General features: G+C 42.0%; 1 long non-coding RNA gene across 1 annotated transcript; it reads right to left on the bottom strand.

Annotated features, from left to right (window-relative positions):
• Positions 1-319: 319 nt before the first annotated feature.
• Positions 320-1471, bottom strand: LOC149978989 (uncharacterized). The gene is made up of 2 exons (XR_016485454.1): positions 1313-1471; positions 320-807 (listed from the first exon to the last, which is right to left on the bottom strand). It is a non-coding gene; the product is annotated as an uncharacterized LOC149978989 (long non-coding RNA).
• Positions 1472-17937: the final 16466 nt, after the last annotated feature.

Genomic DNA, 17937 nt, shown 5'->3' on the forward strand with positions numbered 1-17937 from the left:
TTGTTGTACGACAGCCAAGAGTTCATTAATATAGCATCAGGAAGCAAACCAGACTAAATCCATTACACAGTCATTAAACATATGAAAAAAAACAAGCAAAGCATATCAGGTGTCCCTTTGTGAGGTAAATTCCTAAACCACACAATACTTAAATAGGTGTGCTTCATCTCCTCTGAGAGACGGAGAGCAACAGGATGAGAAAAAAAAATACATGTCTGCTCGAAAATATTTTGGTGACATATTAAGGTATCGTTCCATAGGATGTATTACGGGTTTACAAGTTAAACTGCTATATTAAAAAAACAAAAAAATCTATCAATGTGTTTTATAACTGTTTATTACATAAATATATTTTTACTAACTATCAATAAATGGCTTATACTTATATATCCTATATAATTCATTTACAAATCTAATCTCGTTTTGAACCACTGGCCAGTGAGGTGTCAAGTTAAAAGAAATGTCACTATAACATCTAAAGAAAGCATAAACACAGTGTGGCATGCCTTAAAATGACCTCCCATCTAGCAAACCTGTGACCTCTTTACAACACTGCTTAAGATAAAGCTCTACTGGTGTTAGCGTGAGGTTGACACGGTGTATCAGGCTACCAGGCAGCATGCGAAGACGTTGCTCTATCTGAGCAGTAGGCTAGCCTCTGTAGACAAGGGCGCTCTATGAGAGAGAAGTGGCTGTTTTTCTGCGATGCTGAATTGAATTAATGAAGCGAGGAAGGCCCAGTCTGCTCCGGCCCGGTGCTGCACGACCACGGCAGGCAGGTCACCCTCCGACTCTGGAAAAGTCATACTGGGTAGACGAAGAGAGAAGACAAGGAGCCAAGAAGAATATTTACATTAAGACAGTGAATCACTATTTTGTGTTGGTTTTGCCTGCAGTAATCTCTCCAAGACGCTTAAATCAAAAACGCACGTAGTGAAATACGTATCGAAGCTGTGACGGTTTAACTATCGGCAGTGAGTGAGCCAGGATGTCAACTGCTGTTGACTAGTTGTAATTATTCGCTTCTGCTACGGTGTGACAGTGGCAGACTCTATATCATATCTGTAAGCTCCAAAGCACCTTCTTATTTGATTAAGTCGAGTACTGTGTTTCCGAAAGTACAATCTACCTTTGCCAAGCAAGGTCATCCACATTTTTGCTAAAGCCTGACATGAATACAAAATATGTGGCAACTCTTTCTCTCGATATGTTAAACAAAATTCACTGTAGCATTCCATAATGCAACGATGGCCTCTGACTTATTTTTGATGGCCTTGAGTGTGACGGAGAGCATATTAATACACCGTCTCACCTTTTTCAGGCTCTCTCATGAGGCGCCAATGGAAATGTGGGCCGGGTGCCACGGACTGACCGCCTTGTCATGCCATAGCTGCCCTAGCCCCTATCCCCGCCGGCTCGCAGACAGGAAGGGAAAAAGCAGAGCCTTCTCCGAGGCGAACAAACAAACTGTGTTTCAGCCTGTGTAACATGAGCGCTAGGGGGAAAGGGCACTTTGAATGACAGACATTTCATTGCTGCGCCCATCGGTTGGTTAATCACTACCTGAGTGCACTTTCGTCTTTCCTTCTTTATGTCTCTCTCTTTACTCCTTCTTCCTCTTCTCTCTCTCTATACTCCTTCTTCCCCCTCTCTCTCTCTATACTCCTTCTTCCTCCTCTCTCTCTCTATACTCCTTCTTCCTCCCCTCTCTCTCTATACTCCTTCTTCCTCCTCTCTCTCTCTTTACTCCTTCCTCCTCTCTCTATATCTCTCTCTTTACACCTTCCTCCTCTCTATCTCTCTCTACTCCTTCCTCCTCTCTATATCTCTCTTTACTCCTTCCTCCTCTCTATATCTCTCTCTACTCCTTCCTCTTCTCTATCTCTACTCCTTCCTCATCTCTCTCTACTCCTTCCTCATCTCTTTCTCTTTACTCCTTCCTCCTCTCTATCTCTCTCTACTCCTTCCTCCTCTCTATATCTCTCTTTACTCCTTCCTCCTCTCTATATCTCTCTCTACTCCTTCCTCCTCTCTATCTCTACTCCTTCCTCATCTCTCTCTCTACTCCTTCCTCATCTCTCTCTCTTCTCCTTCCTCCTCTCTCTCTTTACTCCTTCATCCTCTCTATCTCTCTCTACTCCTTCCTCCTCTCTATATCTCTCTCTACTCCTTCCTCTCTCTATATACTCCCTCCTCTCTATATCTCTCTCTACTCCTTCCTCCTCTCTATATCTCTCTCTACTCCTTCCTCCTCTCTCTATACTCCCTCCTCCTCTCTATATCTCTCTCTACTCCTTCCTCCTCTCTCTATACTCCCTCCTCCTCTCTATATCTCTCTCTACTCCTTCCTCCTCTCTATATCTCTCTCTACTCCTTCCTCCTCTCTCTATACTCCCTCCTCCTCTCTATATATCTCTCTACTCCTTCCTCCTCTCTATATCTCCCTCTACTCCTTCCTCCTCTCTCTATACTACCTCCTCCTATCTATATCTCTCTCTACTCCTTCCTCCTCTCTATATCTCTCTTTACTCCTTCCTACTCTCTATATCTCTCTCTACTCCTTCCTCCTCTCTATCTCTACTCCTTCCTCATCTCTCTCTCTACTCCTTCCTCATCTCTCTCTCTTCTCCTTCCTCCTCTCTCTCTTTACTCCTTCATCCTCTCTATCTCTCTCTACTCCTTCCTCCTCTCTATATCTCTCTCTACTCCTTCCTCTCTCTATATCTCTCTCTACTCCTTCCTCTCTCTATATACTCCCTCCTCTCTATATCTCTCTCTACTCCTTCCTCCTCTCTATATCTCTCTCTACTCCTTCCTCCTCTCTCTATACTCCCTCCTCCTCTCTATATCTCTCTCTACTCCTTCCTCCTCTCTCTATACTCCCTCCTCCTCTCTATATCTCTCTCTACTCCTTCCTCCTCTCTATATCTCTCTCTACTCCTTCCTCCTCTCTCTATACTCCCTCCTCCTCTCTATATATCTCTCTACTCCTTCCTCCTCTCTATATCTCTCTCTACTCCTTCCTCCTCTCTCTATACTACCTCCTCCTCTCTATATCTCTCTCTACTCCTTCCTCCTCTCTCTATACTCCCTCCTCCTCTCTATATCTCTCTCTACTCCTTCCTCCTCTCTATCTCTCTTTACCCTTTCTTCCTCCTTTCTATCCCTCTATCTTTGTTCTCTTTCTATGCTTTACTATATTCTCAGAGTATACCGTATAATATATGTGCATATATACAGTAAAAAGGAAATTAACCATTTTGCCTAAAAGTTGTTTGAAGGAAGTCAGGCAGTAATTGATGAAAAACCCAAGGAAGGAGATTGAGATTCCCTTGGTGTTTTGATAATAATTAAAATAAGCAGCTCAAAATCGTGTGATATTTTTGGCACGTTTTCTTTTTGGGTATGGTTGCAGGCGCCTACCAAATGATCAACGGCTGTAGGTCCTGTCCCAGTCCCACCTAGCCGTCCTCCAGATCTCACCCCCAGAATGAGTCATGGGATCAGGGATCAGGGCTCAGCCCCAGGACCACACCTTACTACCCACACTACTACTGGCCCTTGGTAATGGGGGGAACTTTGACTATGGTACAAATGGCTTTAATCTGAACAAACAAGGGACACAGATCCAAATGACGTGTAATTATTTTGAATTCAAAAGTGAAGCCTTGTCATGTTTGAGAGTGTATTGTATTTACAGTGAAGAAATACCTTGTGCTGCATATCAGACCAACACATTACAGAAAGCAAGATAAATCAACATCTTGCAACATTAAAACCAGAGGATATGAATTTTAACAAACATGAATGTCAGACAGACTTCAAAATAAGAAATAAGCCAATATAAATGCTTTATTAGCGATCATAGGTGTTATGAATGCTCATGCATTGTAATTATACATGTTTATAAACGTTTACAAATAATGAAACTTACATGATAGTTTATTAAAGGAAATTATATTTTGGTATTTGTTTCATTACTCTGTTGTTGACATAGTCCCAAGATGTTTTGCATGTCAGCAATGTTATCACAAAATGTCAGCAAAATGTAACTTAGAACATAACAACAAGGAGGGAAGAATACCATGGTGATCCTATTAGAGTGGGATTCAATGTTTCAGTGTCCAAGAAGAGAGAGCAGAATTGACATTCTTATAACAATCCCTGAAGAGTAAATCACTTTTTTCTGGTCAAACAATGTTTGTCAGTTTTCTTTCCCAATGTTATGACCAATGGTTAAGTTTGTTCCTACTAATATGGAAACCATAGATATTAAGAAGGAATTGAGCTGCTGTGAAGTCATGAATGGATTGGTACAGAGTGATCAGTATGATTTCATTGACTTGACACAACCTAGAGGTATGTACAGTATTATCAGATAGATGCCACCTTTGACAATAATATCCCGTAGATAGATAGGGAGTTAATTGATGATCAGTGACCTCTTCTGTTATAATACAATACCACATAATCCTATGTGATCCCTAAGGAGTTGAGCTCCCTCTAGTGGAGATAGAGAAGGTAGTGTGCTTGAGAATAATACTCAGTCCTGGGTTACACTCTTCGAAAGGGTTCCAAAAGGGTTCTTTGGCTGTTCTCAAAGGATAACCCTTTTTGGTTCCATGTAGAACCCTTTGTGAAAAGAGCTCTACATGGAACCTAAAATGGTTTCACCTGGAACCCAAAAGGTTCTACTTGGAACCAAAATGGGTGCTCCAAATGGTTATCCTATGGGACAGCCGAATAACCCTTTTATGTTGTAGATAGCACCTTTTTTTCTAAGTTGAGAACAGTGGCATTGCATAGCCATCAACCACATTCACAACATATATCTTGTGAATTTGTCTAATTAGTTATTTCAGTGTATTAATTACCTGTATTAAACTTAGTAAGTTATTAGGAATACATTGTTTTTTCCAATCATGTACAACAATGACCCAACGACCTGAATATGCACAGTATTGTGTTATACATAATCCACATACAAATGATTTGATTCCACAGTATTATTAAGTGTACATTTTGAGACAGATGGGAGGATACTCAATCTGCCTCTGTGTGTTACTGTAAACACACTAACTGTATTACTGGTACCAGAATACACTGCTTATTATTGGTAACGCCTGCCAGCTAACAACATAATGTTGAAGCCCTGTAGTTCTTTACAAATGAAAAAATAAATGGACTTGATGTACAGATGTAGGATCTAATTTGATCACTCTTTTGTTGCCATGAATATTCCTGCCCAGAAGAAAATGCAAACGTTTAGTGTATTCTATATTTAAAAAGGCTTCCAAAGTTTGTAATTTCCACTTTAAAAAGTCAGACATGATTAGTCCGAACGAAAAATGCGTCAACCCTTACCAAAAACTTTACATGAATTATAATCCATGTAATCATTCTCATTTCTTGTTGCTGCAGGATTATTTTCCTGCTGTAGAAAACTGTCTAAAATGAAGATCCTACATCTGTAGGTTCATATTGAACATAGGTGACATGATGGTTTACTATATTTCAGGCTACATGTAAGGAAAAGAGTCAAAGAAAGACATTTGACCCCTGAAGTTATCAGTAGTATTGGAAACTGTAGAATAACCCATGATCAAATCAAATCAAATGTTATTTGGCACATGTGCAGATTAAAACAGGTGTAAACCTTTACCATGAAATGCTTACTACAAGCCCTTAACCAACCATCCCTATCTAAACAAATGCCCTTGTTTAGTTTGAGGTGGGTGGAGTTATTATACAGTGCATTCAGAAAGTATTCAGACAATTGGACTTTTTCCACATTTTGCTACGTTACAGCCTTATTCTAAAATGTATTAAATAAAACATGTTCTTCATAAATCTACACACAATACCCCATAATGACATCACAATACCCCATAATGACATCACAATACCCCATAATGACATCACAATACCCCATAATGACATCACAATACCCCATAATGACATCACAATACCCCATAATGACATCACAATACCCCATAATGACAAAGCGAAAACAGGTTTTTTGAAAAATTTGCAAATGTATTCAAGATTTTAAAAAACTAATCTTAATTATATAAGACCTTATTTATATAAATATTCACACACTTTGCTATGAGACTCGAAATTTAGATCAGGTGCATCCTTTTCCATTGATCATCCTTGAGATGTTTCTGCAATCTTGATTGGAGTCCACCTGTGGTAAATTCAATTGATTGGACACGATTTGGAAAGGCACACACCTGTCTATATGAGGTCCCACAGTTGACAGTGCATGTCAGAGCAAAAACCAAGCCATGAGGTCAAAGCAATTATCCATAGAGCTCCAAGACAGGGTTGTGTCGATGCACAGATCTGGGGAAGGGTACCAAAAAATGTCTGCAGCAAGAACACAGTGGCCTCAATTCTCAATTTCTGAAGACCTGTTTTCACTTTGTCGTTATGGATATTGTGTGTAGATTGATGAGGATAAAAGTTGTTAGAATCAATTTTAGAATAAAGCTGTAACGTAGCAAAATGTGGAAAAAGGGAAGGGGTCTGAATACTTTCCAAATGCACTGTATGAATCCCTTCACACAGTATTGTATGAAGACAAAGTGAAGGGACTGCATGTTCAGTCACAGTATTGTATGAAGACAAAGTGAAGGGACTGTCTGTTCAGTCACATGACTGTATGAAGACAATCAACAGACTCCTCATAATCCTAACCCAAACCCTTCTTGATTTACATTCCAGAAAACGTGTCTAATCTTCTGAACGAAATTGTCTTTGTGCCACAGAAAGAAGAACATTGAAATTGCAGTCGCTGTGTGTGTGTGTGTGTGTGTGTGTGTGTGTGTGTCTTTATGTATATGATGTTTAAGAAAAACAGTGAAAGGAAGCATAACACAATCCCACAGCCTATTAGTTTAATATCCATTTAATTGGAGCACCTGGGGATTAATTGATTAGTCAATCAATCGTCGCAATGCTGACAAATGGATGGCTGTATGAATGGAACTGAATGGAGACAGAATCTACGTCCCAAGTAACATCATATTCCCTGTATAGTGCACTTCTTTTGACCAGAGTTCTATTGGCCCTGGTCAGAAGTAGTGCACTACATGGGGAACACGGTGCCATTTGGGATGCAGCCCAAGGCAGGGCGTATGTAAATGGGAATGAATTAGTCTGGTTATGTTTCAGCTTCTCTTGTTTGGAGTGAAAACATTCCCTGAAGCCTGGGCCAGGTCAGGAGCCTCTCCATCCACCACTGTGGTCAGATCCCATCGCTGTCAGACAGAATCATTTCACCTCATTACCTCTGACCATGTATAAATAGAAGGTCCTTCCACCTTCCAGCCTTTAACACTTAAATGCCTACAATTAACCTCTTGTGACTATAGGCCCTGTGTCCAATACACCACAGGAATAGCGAAGTAGCCTGGTTCTCCCCAAACTGCACCCAGCCCCTGAACACACACACACACACACTAACACACAAAGGCGGACACTCAAACACACGTGTACACACACCCTGAAAAGCAACCACCCCCTACCATAAACAGACACACACACATACCCCGCTCCACCACCTCTGCTCATGTTCATTAGACAGCAATATATCATGTGTTGTGTTTTCCCTCCAGCACGATTTATTGGGTGACTGATACACTTTAGTATGTGTGCACTGAGCGGGTGTGAACCACGTCATGACAATCCCAGCATCATGTTTACGGCTTTCTCCCCAAAACACAAACACCACATGCATGTTATCCACGCCTTCTCATCCAAACTCTCCCATAAAAGAGCGTTCCATATCAAGGTATGGTTTTGTCTGAGACTGCAGCAACATGTCATGGTGTGGAAAAATAACCACAAAATCCTCAATGATATGGCTCCCAGAGGCCACCGTAGGCAGACGTTATTCATGGCAAGTATCCAGCTGATGGACTGTTCCATGGTTGATATAATGACTCTACTGGTAGAAAGATATACTGTTACTGTTTCCAACCAACCCTGTACCCTCCCTTTACCATACCTCAACCTCCTCTCCCTTGTACCAGAGCTTAGCATTGTGGGTCGAATGAGTACGTGGTACCAATGAGGTAAGTGCTGCCTATAGGTCTACACAATGGATCTATTGGAGGGTTGTGACGGGTTGGAGAGGAGGTTGTGGTTTTTCTTCCCCTTCACTCAGGGTCCACTGGGCTTAAAGCAGAGCGGGTGAAGGGTGAGTTGTCCATCACCCGGCACCTTCTCATCCTCTCCCTGACTTCAAAACCTCAGTCTAACCTGTCAGAACAACATTTTTAATAAACATATTGTCACCTTCCAGACTAGTTCTGAACCTAATACATGCCGTAAAAAAAATATGAACACGTTTTAGACATTATATCCGTAAATATGAATGTGTGTCCCTAGAAATCTCATGTCCCTCGAGACAACGCTCAGGCCCCTTCATATTCTAGAACGGCTGACATGTAGCTCTTTATAACGGCCCTGGGATTAACTCACCGACTTCCTCCCCATGGTAAATAACTCAGTGAAGTACTAGTTCTCCAAAAGGTGAAACTCACAATGGATTTCTCAGATATTCAACATGAAACCACAGCTTTCCTCACCTAGAGCACCCCCTATAATCACTGTGTCAGGGCCAGCGCTCTAAACACCTCAGACAAGTTATTTTTGGATGGGGACACCACTCCAGTGTCGACCGGGGGAGGGGGGGGGAGCGGGGGATCACCCGACGTGCTTAAACCGACTAATGTAAAATAAGGATATTTCACTAGACTGATGTCACAAAAAACGAATTTACAGTCAGTTGTGACAAGTAATAATTGCAGGTTTGGTCACTGGGCTGTGACCCATACGTCATGTTCTATGCCGTCAATCCAGTGACAAGAGAGGAAGCAAGCCCAATGCTAACAGGTATCTGCCCAAAGGAAGCTAGCTCAATGGTAGCATTCGTGTTGATTTGGCCCAATGCTAACAATTATATGCCCAGAGGAAGCTACCCCAATGGTAACATGCATGTTGATCGAGCCCAATGCTAACATGTGTCTGTCCAGAAGAATCTAGCTCAATGCTAACAGGTATGTTGATCTGGACAAATGTAAACAGGCATGTTAGAGGAGGAAGCTAGCCCAATGCTAACAGTTATATTGATCTACCCTGAGGAAGCTAGCCCAATGCTAACAAATATATTGCTCTGCCCAGAGGAAGTTAGCCCAATGTTAACAGTTATATTGATCTGCCCAGAGGAACCTAGCCCAATGCTAACAGGTAGTTGATCTAGCCTATAACAGGCATGCAGAGGCAAGTCAGGGTCAGTGGGTAGAGGAACAGCCACTTCCCCTTTCTGTCCGATAAGGACCAGGTTGGGGGCTAAGGGCAGGGAGGTAGGGTGATGGGTTTCAGCACAGTAGCAATATATATCAGTGTTAATCTAGACAGTGTGTTTAGATTACATTGCAACAAAATATAATATGTATTTTCAACAACATTTTCAAAAGTCCTAAAGTGTAGAGAGTATAGTTTAAATTAAAATATTCACAAACCTCTTCTTATCTGTCTATACTGTGGAATAGCATCAAAACGTCTTACTATGTGGCTAGACTGTGGAATAGCATCAAAACGTCTTACTATGTGGCTAGACTGTGGAATAGCATCAACACGCCTTACTATGTGGCTAGACTGTGGAATAGCATCAAAACGTCTTACTATGTGGCTAGACTGTGAAATAGCATCAACACGTCTTACTATGTGGCTAGACTGTGGAATAGCATCAACACGTCTTACTATGTGGCTAGACTGTGGAATAGCATCAACACGTCTTACTATGTGGCTAGACTGTGGAATAGCATCAACACGTCTTACTATGTGGCTAGACTGTGGAATAGCACTGAGTGTTGAGGATAGATTTGCTGATACCTCAGCTTTCAAAATGTTTTCTTTTTTTGTCTTTATATGTACAGACCACAGAGGTTTATTCAGTATATGTTATCATGTAGCTACTGTATATTCTAGGTGTAAATGATCCAATAATCTCGGTTTAATAACACTTGTTAATTTTTCAATGTCAAGAAAGAAAATGTCCTCTCTCCCTCCATTCGTGTGTCCTCCTGGATAATGACATTACCATGTCTTACTGCGGTATTCAGCCTGAACAGAATGTTGGTTTGAACCTGGCTTTTAGGGCAGCAATGATTGAGAGAGGAGCTAAAATGGTGGAATATTTCACACTGTGTTGACACACTCCTACGGCTGGAGTCGTAACCCCGGTGAAGTTTCTCATGGTACGGTATCCATATTAGGACAGCCTCAGAATCACAAGGAGTTTGAGTTAGAGTCATTAGAACTTGTCAACTCCTTGTGAATGTTCAGGTTTCCTAATATGGACACCATACTACAGCATATTTAAAACCCATTAATAACCTGGAGCACATGTTTCTGATTGAGGTGTGTAGTGGACTTGTAATACAATGGATCAGAATGAAGACAAAATGTAAATGAATGACACTTGCCCTTACTTGTACAGTATTCTGTTGGCATACCATGAAGGTGTGTGTGATTTTATGTGACATTTGTTGACTTTTTTGACAGATTGTATAACAATGCCTCTTGCAACTCATTGATCCTAACAGTATCGTAAACAGCCCTGCAGTCCATTGTATGGCGTTATATACATTACAGCAACACACCACAAAGTCATATACGAATTACAAACATAGTTTAGTTTATATCTAGGAGTTACTTCCCTCTGTCTTACAAGGGTTTTATATACCCTACCTCAATTCACCTACCACCAGAACCTCATAGTACCCCACTCTGTCTTTACAAGGGTTTTATATACACTACCTCAGTTCACCTACCACCAGAACCTCATAGTACCCCACTCTGTCTTTACAAGGGTTTTATATACTCTACCTCAGTTCACCTACCACCAGAACCTCATAGTACCCCACTCTGTCTTTACAAGGGTTTTATATACACTACCTCAGTTCACCTACCACCAGAACCTCATGGTACCCCACTCTGTCTTTACAAGGGTTTTATATACTCTACCTCAGTTCACCTACCACCAGAACCTCATAGTACCCCACTCTGTCTTTACAAGGGTTTTATATAGTCTACCTCAGTTCACCTACCACCAGAACCTCATAGTACCCCACTTTGTCTTTACAAGGGTTTTATATACTCTACCTCAGTTCACCTACCACCAGAACCTCATAGTACCCCACTTTGTCTTGTGTACATCTCACCTCCTCCATCTGTGGTGATGTTCTCCATGCAGACCAATTTGTTCTGACAGACCTAGCAGCACACAGACAAACCGACCGACAGGCCGGCAAAGCAATGTTCAACTGGAGGCGTGCGCTGAATTTGTTAGCATGTAATTACCATTGCTTACGACATGCAGTGATCTGACCTATGAAATCACTTTGGCTTGTGTTAATTTTAGCCTAACTGCTCTCCGTCAGACCTATGGCTCGTTGAGTCCTTGTTGGGTGTAATTTGGCCACCGAATGCGGCCAGAGCAATGACAGCAGCTAGTGCCGACTCTGCCTGACTGCCTCTCACAATCAGAGGCTGAGAATAAAAACATAAAGGGAAAGGGAAAGGGGGGAACCTAGTCAGTTGTACAACTGAACGCATTCAACTGACATGTGTCTTCCGCATTTAACCCAACCCCTCTGAATCACAGTTACAACTGCAGCCACCGCTGAGTCAACTGTCCAAACAGACTCCGCGTGAAGTCAAGCATGATAGGATATTGTTATACTGCAGTTATATGAACATTTTATGGTTCTGCGAGGCCAGCTGCTATAGAAGAACCATGAGATTATACTGAACAAAAATATAAATGCAACTTGCAACAATTTATACCATTTTACTGAGTTACAATTTATGTAAGTAAATCAGTCCATGTAAAACTAATTAATTAGGCCCTAATCTATAGATTTCACATGACTGAGAATACAGACACCTTTTAAAAAAGTAAGGGTGTGGATCAGAAAACCAGTCAGTACCACTATTTGCCTCATGCAGCATGACACATTTTTAAATGCGTTATTTTACCAGGTAAGTTGACTGAGAACACGTTCCCATTTACAGCAACAACCTGGGGAATAGTTACAGGCGAGAGGAGGGGGATGAATGAGCCAATTGTAAACTGGGGATTATTAGGTGACCATGATGGTTTGAGGGCCAGATTGGGAATTTAGCCAGGACACCGGGGTTAACACCCCTACTCTTACGATAAGTGCCATGGTATCTTTAATGACCTCAGAGAGTCAGGACACCCATTTAACGTCCCTTCCGAAAGACAATACCCTACACAGGGCAGAGTCCCCAACCACTGCCCTGGGGCATTGGGATATTTTTTTAGACCAGAGGAAAGAGTGCCTCCTACTGGCCCTCCAACACCACTTCCAGCAGCATCTGGTCTCCCCTCCAGGGACTGACCAGGACCAACCCTGCTTAACTTCAGAAGCAAGCCAGCTTCTGACATTTCCATTGCATGGAGTTGATCAGGCTGTTGATTGTGGCCTGTGGAATGTTGTCCCACTCCTCTTCAATGGCTGTGCGAATTTGTTGGATATTGGCGGGAACTGGAACACGCTGTCGTACACTTCGATCCAGAGCATCACAAACATACTCAATGGGTGACATGTCTGGTAAGTATGCAGGACATGGAAGAACTGGGACAGTTTCAGCTTCCAGGAATTGTGTACAGATCCATGCGACATGGGGCTGTGCATTATCATGCTGAAACATGAGGTGATGGCGGTGGATGAATGGCGCGACAATAGGGCCTCAGGATCTTGTCATGCGATCTCCTTGCATTGAAATTGCCATTGATAAAATGCAATTTTGTTCATTGTCCGTAGCTTATGTCTGTCCATACCATAACCCCACTGCCACCATGGGGCACTCTATTCACAATGTTGACATCAGCAAACCACTCACCCTCACGAAGCCATACACACTGTCTGCCATCTGCCCGGTACAGTTGAAACTGGGATTCATCTGTGAAAAGCACACTTCTCCTGTGTGCCAGTGACCATCAAAGGTGAACATTTGCCCACTGAAGTCGGTTACGACATGGAACTGCAGTCAGGTCAAAACCTGGTGAGGATGAAAAGCACATGAGCTTCCCTGAGACGGTTTCTAACAGTTTGTGCAGAAATTCTTCAGTTGTACAAACCCACAGTTTCATCTGCTGTCCGAGAGGCTGATCTCAGACGACCCTGCAGGTGAAGAAGCTGGATGTGGAGGTCCTGGGCTTGTGTGGTTAAACGTAGTCTGCGGTTGTTAGGCCGGTTGGACATACTGCTAAATTACTCTAAAACGACGTTGGTGGAGTCATATGGTAGAGAAATGAACATTCAATTCTCTGGCAACAGCTCTGGTGGAGATTCCTGCAGTCAGCATGCCAATTGCACTCTGTCAAAACTTGAGACAACTGTGGCATTGTATTGTGTGACAAAACTGCACATGTTAGAGTGGCCTTTCATTGTCCCCGGCACAAGGTGCACCTGTGTAATGATCATGCTGTTTAATCAAGTTCTCTGTACACATCAATGATGTTGCTGTTGCTGCTGGTGATTCTCTGATCCACCTCTACGCAGACGACACCATTCTGTATACTTCTAGCCCTTATTTTGACACTGTGTTAACTAACCTCCAGACTCTCCTTCCGTGGCCTCCAACTGCTCTTAAATGCAAGCCAAACTAAGTGCATGCTCTTCAACCGATAGCTGCCCACACCTACCCACCCGTCCAGCATCACTACTCTGGACAGTTCTGAATTTGAATATTTGGACAACTACAAATACCTAGGTGTCTGATTAGACTGTAAACTCTCCTTCCAGACTCACATTAAGCATCTCCAATCCAAAATTAAACCTAGAATCGGCTTCCTATTTCACAACGAAGCATCCTTCACTCATGCTGCCAAACATACCATCGTAAAACTGACTATCCTACCAATCCTGGACTTCGGCGATGTAATTTACAAAATAGCCTCCAACACTCAACAAATTGGATGCAGTCTATCACAGTGCCATCCGTTTTGTCACCAAAGCCCAATATACTACCCACCACTTCGACCTGTATGCTCTCGTTGGCTGGCCCTCGCTTCATATCCGTTGCCAAACCCACTGGCTCCATGTCATCTATAAGTCGTTGCTAGGTAAAGCCCCGCCTTATCTCAGCTCACTGGTCACCATAGCAGCACCCATCCGCAGCAAGCGCTCCAGCAGGTATATTTAACATGTCACCCCTAAAGCCAATTCCTCCTTTGTCCGCCTTTCCTTCCAGTTATCTGCTGCCAATGACTGGAACAAACTGCAAAAATCACTGAAGCTGGAGACTCATATCTCCCTCACTAGCTTTAAGCACCAGCTGTCAGAGCAGTTCACAGATCACTGCACCTGTACATAGCCCATCTGTAAACAGCCCATCCAACTACCTCATCCCCATATTGTTATTTATTTTATGTATTTTGCTCCTTTGCACCCCAGTACCACTACAGGTGTTCTCAACTGGCCTACCTGGTTAAATAAAGGTGTTCTCAACTGGCCTACCTGGTTAAATAAAGGTGTTCTCAACTGGCCTACCTGGTTAAATAAAGGTGTTCTCAACTGGCCTACCTGGTTAAATAAAGGTGAAATATTTGTTGTTTTAAATGACCAAGTCTTCTCTCATAGTGGCCTGTTCACAACAGCAGTCTTACTGTATCCAGTACTCATCATGTAGTACTCTTCACTCCCTATACCTCAGACATGCTAGGGGCTATTAGGGGAGATATTAGCTTAATGTCTCCACTCACTGGGATGTGGGTGATTTAGACACGTTTTAAGGAAGCACGTAATCGTTACACTATTCAGCATTCACCCTGTAAAAATAAAAGGATATGGTTTCTGGACTAGTGACAGTCTCTCACATTATAAGTGCTGTAAATGTGTCATCGGGCTGAGGCCTGTGGCCTGTGGCCTTGAGTGATAGCTTACCTGGCCTGATGGAAATGAACTGTGATGTAGCGCAGTGTCCACACAACCTTTTAGTTTATATATTTAGCCTTCTGATTATAGTTTGCACAATCAGGAGCTCTTTTCGTCTTCTACTCTCACTCCCTACCATAGCACGCGTTCCTGTTGACGTTGTGGTTTCCATAATTGGACTCTGGCTCCAGGTGGTTCTGGTTTCCATAGAGACATGTGGCCCTTATCTGCTACTGGTTTTTACGAACTAAAACAATGAGCTCTTTCACTTTCTCCTCTCTCTCTCTCCTTGCTTTTACACAACCCTTCCCCTCTGTAGTGAAGAGGTTGTATGCATATACGTTTTACTCCTAGTGATATGATTTATATGTAAATAAAATAGTACCCTTGTAACATATTTGACGGTATTGTGTCAATATTGTAACTCTTCAAGCTATTGTATATTTGTTTGAATTTTAATAACTCAAAAAGAAAGGGGAATGTGGTTGCTTATTGTTTCTCCCAGATGAATTACTTATTTCAGAACAACATGTATATTTGTACTCTGAATGGATTACTGTACATTTTACAGTAACTTACTTGCCACTAGCTGCCTGTCAGTACCTCTAATATCAGATGAATCTCTTCACTTTTTCAGACATAGTCTTTCTCACATGTTGATTTTACTGAATGACTGCAGGCCATTGCTTGGCCAGGTCCTACTGTAACAAGTACAAGACGCCTCAGACTCATTTCCTTATTAAAAAAATAACTTTGGAAAATCAAATAGCTTTTTTTCTCTACAATAATTTCACTCTGTCATTTCCTGCCAGTTGAAGGGAAGAGGTTTCCCGAGAGAGTCTAATCACTGTGGGAGGTGTGTAAATGTGTGTGTGCATGTGTGTGTGTACGTGCATATGCATGTGAGCATGTACACACTCCCTGATGGATGGGGCACGACTCTTATTCCCTGTACTCACCCTACTCCTACAACACATTTGTCTTTAGTCTAACTCCTTGGTCAGGGCATTTGTTCAACACTCAGAACGTCATTATTAACTTAACAGGAGAGACAGAAGACTTTTCCCCTGCAAGTCATAAAGTCATTCCAGAAAAAAGCTCCACTTCTACTAGAGCAGTTGATGTCTAACACTTTGCTCCAGGCTGAAACAGAGGTATCAAATCTGAGCTTTGAGTGTTGAAAGTTTTAGTCCAGAAGAAGACTCCAGCAGATGTATTGCCGTCTCCTCTCTCCTTGTACTGGAAGACAGCCAGCTAGCTCTGGTTCATGCTATGTCCATGTGAGTATCATTCATCTTTTGAAGAGGACTGATACAAGTCCAGCTGACACTGAGACTGTCCTAATATGGACACTGTGAAGGAGATGTAACTACAGTCTAAAGTCCATTGTGTGTATTGGACATATTGTATGGATTTCAGGCTAGAATCCTAGACATAACTGATAAACCAGATATGTTAATTTCCTACTGTCAGCTTGAAGGGAATTCCTGGCCTCTTCAAAAGCATCCTGCTGTTTCAGAAAAAAAATCTACCATTGACCTTGGCTCAGATCTTCTCCCCAGCTCCCATTCTCTACCTAAACCTCTACCATTAAGTCATTCTCTACCTAAACCTCTACCATTAAGTCATTTTCTACCTAAACATCTACCATTAAGTCATTTTCTACCTAAACCTCTACCTTTAAGTCATTCTCTACCTAACCCTCTACCATTAAAAGTAATTCCCTACCTAACCTCTACCATTAAAAGTAATTCCCTACCTAACCTCTACCATTAAAAGTAATTCCCTACCTAACCTCTACCATTAAAAGTAATTCCCTACCTAACCCTCTACCATTAAAAGTAATTCCCTACCTAACCTCTACCATTAAAAGTAATTCCCTACCTAACCTCTACCATTAAAAGTAATTCCCTACCTAACCTCTACCATTAAAAGTAATTCCCTACCTAACCTCTACCATTAAAAGTAATTCCCTACCTAACCCTCTACCATTAAAAGTAATTCCCTACCTAACCTCTACCATTAAAAGTAATTCCCTACCTAACCTCTACCATTAAAAGTAATTCCCTACCTAACCTCTACCATTAAAAGTAATCCCCTACCTAACCTCTACCATTAAAAGTAATTCCCTACCTAACCTCTACCATTAAAAGTAATCCCCTACCTAACCTCTACCATTAAAAGTAATCCCCTACCTAAACCTAAACAATATTCAGTTGACAAACAAGGACATGCTGACAGGCACATGACCTGAAATAGAAAAGGCAGACAAATGGAATCTTAAATGTCAGTAATTTATGTTGCATTTGAATAGACCAGTTACCAAAACTACAGGTTGATTGATTCTCTCAATTTGTTATTCTAGACATGGATCCACTTTTCTTAACCTTGAACTTGCAGGATAATCTATCTTCTCTTGCCCTCCCTCTCTCCCCTCTTCTCTCTCTCTGATTGTACTTTCCCCCCCTTCAGTTACCAAACATCCCAACCTGTCGCTGCATGTCTACTTGCCTGTAGTCACAGTATTTCGAGGGCCCTTAGTTACATATGACCAAATGAACAGTTCAGTAGCCCAAGGGAGGTCTAGAGAAAGTAGTGAAGACCTTGCTGGTGTCAAACGAAATCAATTCACAGGGTGAACATCTTATTCAATTTACAAACAGTCTGTCCCTCTTAGGCCCCCCAGGGAAGCTCATAAACAGGGTCAATAGTTCACACACTTGTCATACCTCTCTGGGTTTTGCCACATGGTCTGGAGACTACTGTAGCTTAGTTAGAGGGTACAGGCAGGTGGAGGAGCTCACTTTCTGCATGTTCTGCATTTTCTGTTTGCAGCCTTTTTGAGTACTGCAGTGGTTATTGTTTGTCACTTGAATGATGTTAAAATCAACTTATTTATGTGTTGTGCTTTGTGATGTGCCACACCATGTCTAACGTCCCTTCAAAACACTGTTTG

The sequence above is a fragment of the Oncorhynchus mykiss genome, chromosome 13 (genome assembly GCF_057628025.1).
Source record: "Oncorhynchus mykiss isolate SJ-2025 chromosome 13, ASM5762802v1, whole genome shotgun sequence".
In the NCBI taxonomy this organism is placed as follows: Eukaryota; Metazoa; Chordata; class Actinopteri; order Salmoniformes; family Salmonidae; genus Oncorhynchus; species Oncorhynchus mykiss.